General features: G+C 38.8%; 1 non-coding gene across 1 annotated transcript; it reads left to right on the top strand.

The window, feature by feature from the left end:
* The first annotated feature begins 6891 nt into the window (after positions 1 to 6891).
* TRNAL-UAA lies at positions 6892 to 6974 on the top strand. The gene has a single exon. It is a non-coding gene; the product is annotated as a tRNA-Leu (tRNA).
* The last annotated feature ends 233 nt before the right edge of the window (positions 6975 to 7207 follow it).

The raw sequence follows: 7207 nt of genomic DNA, 5'->3' as shown, positions 1-7207 counted from the left end.
GACAAGGAGTTCCACAGGTTGACTTGCTTTGTGTGAAAAAATACTTCCTTTTGTTTGTTTTAAACCTGCTGCCTATTAATTTCATTTGATAACCCCTAGTTCTTGTGTTACGAGGAGTAAATAATACTTTACTTTCTCCACACCAGTCATGAATTTGTAGACCTCTATCGTATACCTCCTTAGTCATTCTTTTCCAAGCTGAAAAGTCCCAGTCTTATTAATCTCTCTTCATATGGCAGCCGTTCCATAACCCTAATAATTTTTGTTGCCCTTTTCCAAACCTTTTCCAATTCCGATATATGTTTTTTGAGATGGGATGGCCACATCTGCATGCAGTATTCAAGATGTGGATTTATATAGAGGCAATATGATATTTTCTGTCTTATTATCTATCCCTTTCTTACTCATCCCCGATATTCTATTTGCTTTTTTGACTGTTGCTGCACATTGAGTTGAGATGTTTTCAGAAAACTATCCAAAATGACGCTAAGATCTCTTTCTTGAGTCGTAATGGCTAATTTAGACCCCATCATTTTATATGTATAGTTGGGATTATGTTTTCCATTGTGCATTACTTGACACTTATCAACATTGAACTTCATCTACCATTTTGTTGCCCAGTCACACAGTTTTGTGAGATCGTTTCCCAGTCTGCTTGGGACTTAATTATCTTGAGTAGTTTTGTATTATCTGCAAATTTTGCCACCTCACTGTTTACCCCTGTTAAGGCTGATTCCCCACTCTGGTACTTTGAGTGCAGAAGGTGGGGGCCTGCAAGGATTCTAAAAATTAATACTGGCCACTCCAGGCTGATATTAAACTCCCAAGGTTACAGCTTCTCTCTGACCTTGGATGAGTAGATGCTGCCATGACCCAAGTGCAAAAAAACCCTTTTGACCCAGAAAGGCACACTTGGAAATTCCTTCCTGTGGGGAACCATCAAGCCCTTTCACACACACCCCTCCACGGGAGAGGTAAGAAAGAAAACAAGGGAAATTAGCTGTTTCATAAACAACATATGCACAAACCTCTTAGGACACAAAAACCCAATCCTGTTCTTAAAAAAGGTAAATTTTATTAAAAATAAAAAGAAAGAAAATACATCTGGAACTTAGGCTATTGATAGATTTAAAAAAGAGCAAATATAATAATTAAGCATCAAGAATGGTTTTCTTGAGGTCCAGCCTAATGGTTACAAGCAAAACAAAAGCATTTGGGAGTTAGCACAGAGGGATCCACAAGCCTTAGAGAAATAAGAGATAAACCTAATCACGTCTTTCTAGACATTTCCTGATCTACTCACATATCTGGGGTTTCAAATTGAGTAGTTTCTAGGTATGATCTGGTGATTTTCATACCTGGTTTACAGCTTTTTACAGCATATCTCCAGCCCTGTTTCTGCTCTGTCCCCTCTCTTCGGAGAACAACAACAGACAGACAAAGGGAAAGTTTTTTTCCCAATTTTAAAAAGTTCTAGCCCTCCCATTGGCTCTTTTGGTCAGGTGCCCATTCCCTTCCATTTACATTTGGGCTTATTTAACCCTTTACATGTAAAGCAAGTAGAGAACAGCTACTAACAGGGATTTTGTAGCTAACTGGCTGGCTGGGTGTCCATAAAAGGGAGCTATCCCCCCATTCATTTATCACCCCTTTTTCCAATCATTTATGAATATGTTGAATAGGACTGGTCCCAGTACAGACCCCTGGAGGACACCACTATTTACCTCTCTCCATTCTGAAAACTGACCATTTATTCCTACCCTTTGTTTCCTATATTTTAACTAGTTACAAACCCATGAAAGGACCTTTTATCCTGTGCTAGCTTACTTTGCTTAAGAGCCTTTGGTGAGGGATATGTCAAAGGTTTTCTGAAAATCTAAGTACACTATATCCACTGGATCCCCATTGTCCACATATTTTCTGACCCCCTCAGAGAATTCTAGTAGATTGGTGAGGCATGATTTCCCATTACAAAAGCCATGTTGACTCTCCCTCAACAAATTACGTTCATCTACGTGTCTGACAATTTTGTTCTTTACTATAATTTCAACCAGTTTGTGCGGTACTGAAATCAGGTTTACTGACCTGTAATTGCCAGGATCACCTCTGGAGCCCTTTTAGCTTTTAAAAATTGGTGTCAGATTAGCTATCCTCCAGTCGTTTGGTACAGAAGCTGATATAAATGATAGGTTACAAACTATAGTTGGTAGTTCGCAATTTCACATTTGAGTTACTTCAGAACTCTTGGGTGAATACCATCTGGTCCTGGTGACTTATTACTGTTTAGTTTATAAGTTTGTTCCAAAACCTCCTCTAATGACACCTCAATCTGGGACAGTTCCTCAGATTTGTCACGTAAAAAGAATGGCTCAGGTCTGGGAAATTCCCTCACATCCTCAGCTGTGAAGACCGATGCAAAGAATTCATTTAGTTTCTCTGCAATTGCCTTATCATCCTTGAGTGCTCCTTTAGCATCTTGATCGTCCAGTGGCCCCATTGGTTGTTTAGCAGGCTTCCTGCTTCTGATGTACTTAAAAATTTTTTTGCTATTACTTTTTGAGACTTTGGCTAGTTTTTCTTCAAATTCTTTTTTGGCCTTCCTAATTATATTTTTACACTTCATTTGCTAGAGTTTATGCTCCTTCTATTTTCCTCACTAGGATTTAACTTTCATTTTTTAAAGGATGCCTTTTTGTCTCTCACTGCTTATTTTACTTTGTTGTTTAGCCACGGTGGCACTTTTTTGGTTCTCTTACTATGTTTTTTAATTTGGGGTATACATTTAAGTTGAGCCTCTATTATGGTGTCTTTAAAAAGTTTCCATGCAGCTTGCAAGGATTTCACTTTTGGCACCATACCTTTTAATTTCTGTTTCACTAACTTCCTCATTTTTGTGTAGTCCCCCTTTCTGAAATTAAATGCTACCGTGTTGGGCTGCTGTGGTGTTTTCCCCGCCACAGAGATGTTAAATTTAATTATATTATGGTCACTATTAACAAGCGCTTCAGCAATATTCACCTCCTGGACCAGATCTTGTGCTCCACTTAGGACTTAATCAAGAATGGCCTCTCCTCTATTGGGTTCCAGCACTGGCTGCTCCAAGAAGCAGTCATTAAGGTGTTAAGAAACTTTATCTCTGCATCCTGTCCTGATGTGACATGTACCCACTCAATATGGGCATAGTTGAAATCCCCTATTATTATTGAGGTTTTATTTTTATAGCCTCTCTAACCTCCCCTCACTATCACCATCCTGGCCAGGTGGTCATTAATATATCCCTATTGCTATATTGTTATTATTAGAGCATGGAATTACTATCCATAGATATTCTGTGGTACAGTTTGGTTCATTTAAGATTTTTACTTCATTTAATTTTATGCTTTTTTTCACATATACTGCCACTCACCCACCAGGATGACCTATTCTGTCCTTCCAATATATTTTGACTATCCTCATTCCACCATGTTTCTGCAATGCCTATTATATCAATATCCCCATTTAATATGAGGCACTCTACTTCACCCATCTTATTATTTAGACTTATACCATTTGTATATAAGCACTTTAAATACTTGTCACTTTTTAGCTGTTTGCCATTACATGATGTAATTGAATGGGGCTCTTTTTCATTTGACTGTTTCTCATGAGAGCCTACCTGTATTTTATCATCTTCCATCCTCTCCTCCTTACTAGGACAAAGAGAATCTCCATTAATAGATCCTCCCCTAAGAGATGTCTCTGTCTGAAACACGTGCTCCTCCGTACCTCTCAGCTTTCCCCTTCCTCGTAGTTTAAAAACTGCTCTATGACCTTTTTTATTTTAAATGCCAGCAATCTAGATGTCTCAAGAGATCTGCAACCTTCACACCAGGCAGGAAAGTCATCATGTTTGTTACTCCTTCACAAATGTGAACCTTGTGGTCCAGCTATTTTAGGCCCCCAGCATCAGTTTTGATTCTCCAAGTCCCCCCAGTTTTTAGTTACACCTTTTTCACAGAATTCCAACCTCGTGGTTACTCTGGTTTCCAGAACCTCTCCAGGGAAACATTATAGCTGAAGCAAATAACACATAGACTGTCGCCTTCTTCTCCTGCACAGCCTTGTTTCCTGTTTCTGGTCTCTTTTACCTCTATCTACAGAGTCTGATGAGAGATTTCTCCTTTCATAAAGTGGCAGTCCCTTCTGTCATGTGACTCCCTGATCAGCCTAATCAGGTGCAAAGTCCCCCGCCAGGTGATCCATTGCTTAGATACTAGCCAACATGGCAGAACCAGTTTTTTTGGGTTGGCCACCTTCCTTGTCCAAGGGTGCTTCCATATGAACAGAAGATAATTAAGGTTTAACAACCCTCCACTGTTGGCTCTGTGTCTCCACCTCTTGGAATTTCATCACAAGATGGAGGTAAAAAGAGAGCAGAAAAGACAGATTAGCCTTACAATCAAAATGAAGTTTGTAGTTTGATAAAGATATATAGAGAGAATTCATCATTTCCAACAGAATTAATAAGCTACGCAGAGTTACAGTAAATCTTCACACTGGCGTTCCATGAAGTCTAGCATATATTTGTCAAACTCATTGGTAAAGTGTGTGTCGTATCAGTCTCTAAGGTATGGCCTTTATATAGGAAGCTAATATTGTAATCGGTATCTCCTGTTGCTCAAGTGGAAGAAGTTAGCACAGTAGATCAGAAGGTCTTAAATCCTGCTTCTTAAACTGGTGTAAAATATAGCATGCAATCATATATTTAAAGACTGTGTCATAATTCATATGCAGAAGGGAACAGAATTAACATTGCATGGATAAACTTAATACTGGTGTTTCTGAACTTTTGGGTACTTGACTTTGTATTTTAATGTTCTTTTAATGTAGGTTATATATATATCTTGTGTGTGTGTGTGTGTGTCTAATCCTATATGGCGTGCCTCTTATTTTTGTGGGAGTACCATGGAATAATTATAAGTGTTCAGATACTTTTTCCACCTTATATTTAAAATTTTTGTTAATATTTGTTCTTTTGTCTTATTTGTATTGTTTGTATTTTGGTGAAGAAAAGCTGTCCCTTCAAGAAGAAAATGGGACACTCATCACCAAAACTGTGTGTTTCTTGTCTGTGTGATATTTAACACTTTTATTTATTACCTGGAAGAAAACATAAAATTATCACTAATAAAATTTGCAGATAACATTAAAATTGGGGGAGTGGTAATTAATGAAGAGGACAGGTCACTATTTCAGAGCGATCTGGATGATTTGGTAAGCTAAGCTTAAGCTAGAGGGAGGGATAGCTCAGTGGTTTGAGCATTGGCCTGCTAAACCCAGGATTGTGAGTTCAATCCTTGAGGGGGACGCTTAGGGAACTGGGGCAAAATCAGTACTTGGTCCTGCTAGTGAAGGCAGGGGGCTGGACTCAATGACCTTTCAAGGTCCCTTCCAGTTCTAGGAGATGGGATATCTCCATTAAAATTTTAATTTAGATATATGTGTTTTAATATGGCTAAATGTATAAGTATTCATGTAGAAACAAGGAATATAGCAATACTTACAGGATAGGGGACTCTATCCTGGAAAGCAGTGACTCTGAAAAAGATTTGGGGGTCATGGTGGATAATCAGCTGAATATGAACTTCCAGTGTGATGCTTTGGCCAAAAGAGTTAATGTGATCTTGGGATGCATAAATAGGGGAATCTTGAGTGTTCTGGTGTCCACAATTAAGGAAGGATATTAATAAATTGGAGAGGGTTCAGAGAAGGCCCACGGGAATGATTAAAGAATTAGAAAACATGATTTATAGTGATAGATTGAACTCCTTTTGAGTCTATTTAGCTTAACAAAGAGAAGGTTAAGAAGTGACTTGATTACAGTCTGTAAGTCCCGACATAGAGAACAAATATTTAGTAATGGGTTCTTCAATCTATCAGACAAAGATATGGCAAGATCCAAAGGCTGGAAGCTAAAGCTAGACAACTTCAGGCTGGAAATAAGGTGTATGTTTGTAACAGTGAGAGTAAATAATCATTGGAACAACTTGTCAAAGGTGGTGGTGGATTCTCTATCACTGACAATTTTTAAATGAAGATTGGATGTTTTTTCTAAAAGATATGCTCTAGGAATTATTTTGTGAAGTTCTCTAGACTGTGTTTATACAGAAAGTTAGACTAGATGATTATAATGGTCCCTTGTGGCCTAGGGGTCTTTGAATTGTAGAGTGCATCTGCCGATGAATAAGAACAGTGTGTGGGGAAACTACCTGTGTATCTAAGGAGTGGAAGACTCTGCCCTATGCAAACTTCAGAAAAGTCAGAAATTGTTTTAATGCTTGGCTAAAGTTTGGGTTCCCAAATCTTTGTGGACATCACAATAAATGAAGCTTCTTGGAATTCACCATCCTGTAGTTCTCAGTTTTTCAGTTTGAAATAGAAGGAAAAAATAGATGCCAAACATGCACTTGGTGTAAAATTCAAAGGATGAATAGGACCTAGAAATGATAGCTTCGAAAACAGACAGAATCATAAAACTGTCAGTGCAATCCATGGCTGCAGTCAAAAAGGCAAAGAGAATCCAGGTGTTCTTAAGTAAGCATTGAATGCAAATGAGGAAAAAGAAAAAATCTAGCACTTTATACATAGAAGACTTTTTAGACCACACTTTCAAGTGAGACAAATTCTGATCTCATATATGTAAACTGGGTTCAAATAAGAATTAAATAAGTTCATGGAGGATAGGTCCATCAGTGGCTATTAGCCAAGATTGTCAGGAACACAACTCCATACCTCAGGTGTCCTTAAATCTTCAAGTATGCAAGCTGGGACTGGACAACAGGGGATGGATCACTCAAAATTGCCCTTTTCTATTCATTCCCTCTAAAGCAGTGGTTCTTAACCCTTACCTACACCAGGATGGCTGAGTGGTTAAGGTGTTGGACTTAAGCTCCAATGGACGTATGCCCGTGTGGGTTCAAGCCCCACTCCTGGTAGCTATCATTTTTTGGGGGGAGGGATAGCTCAGGGGTTTGAACTTTGGCCTGCTAAATCCAGGGTTGAGTTCAATCCTTGAGGGGGCTATTTGGGGCAAAAATCTGTCTGGGGATTGGTTCTGCTTTGAGCAGGGGGTTGGACTGGATGACTTTCTGAGGTTCCTTCCAACCCTGATATTCTATGATACTGCAGCCTGCACCCCTTTGGTTCTCAAAATATGTTCTCACACCCC

This window comes from Terrapene carolina, unplaced genomic scaffold, assembly GCF_002925995.2.
Source record: "Terrapene carolina triunguis isolate 2854851 unplaced genomic scaffold, T_m_triunguis-2.0 Scaffold21, whole genome shotgun sequence".
NCBI classification, from domain to species: Eukaryota; Metazoa; Chordata; order Testudines; family Emydidae; genus Terrapene; species Terrapene triunguis.
The sequence above is the reverse complement of the archived record's forward strand: the minus strand, read 5'-3'. Positions and strand labels throughout refer to the sequence as shown.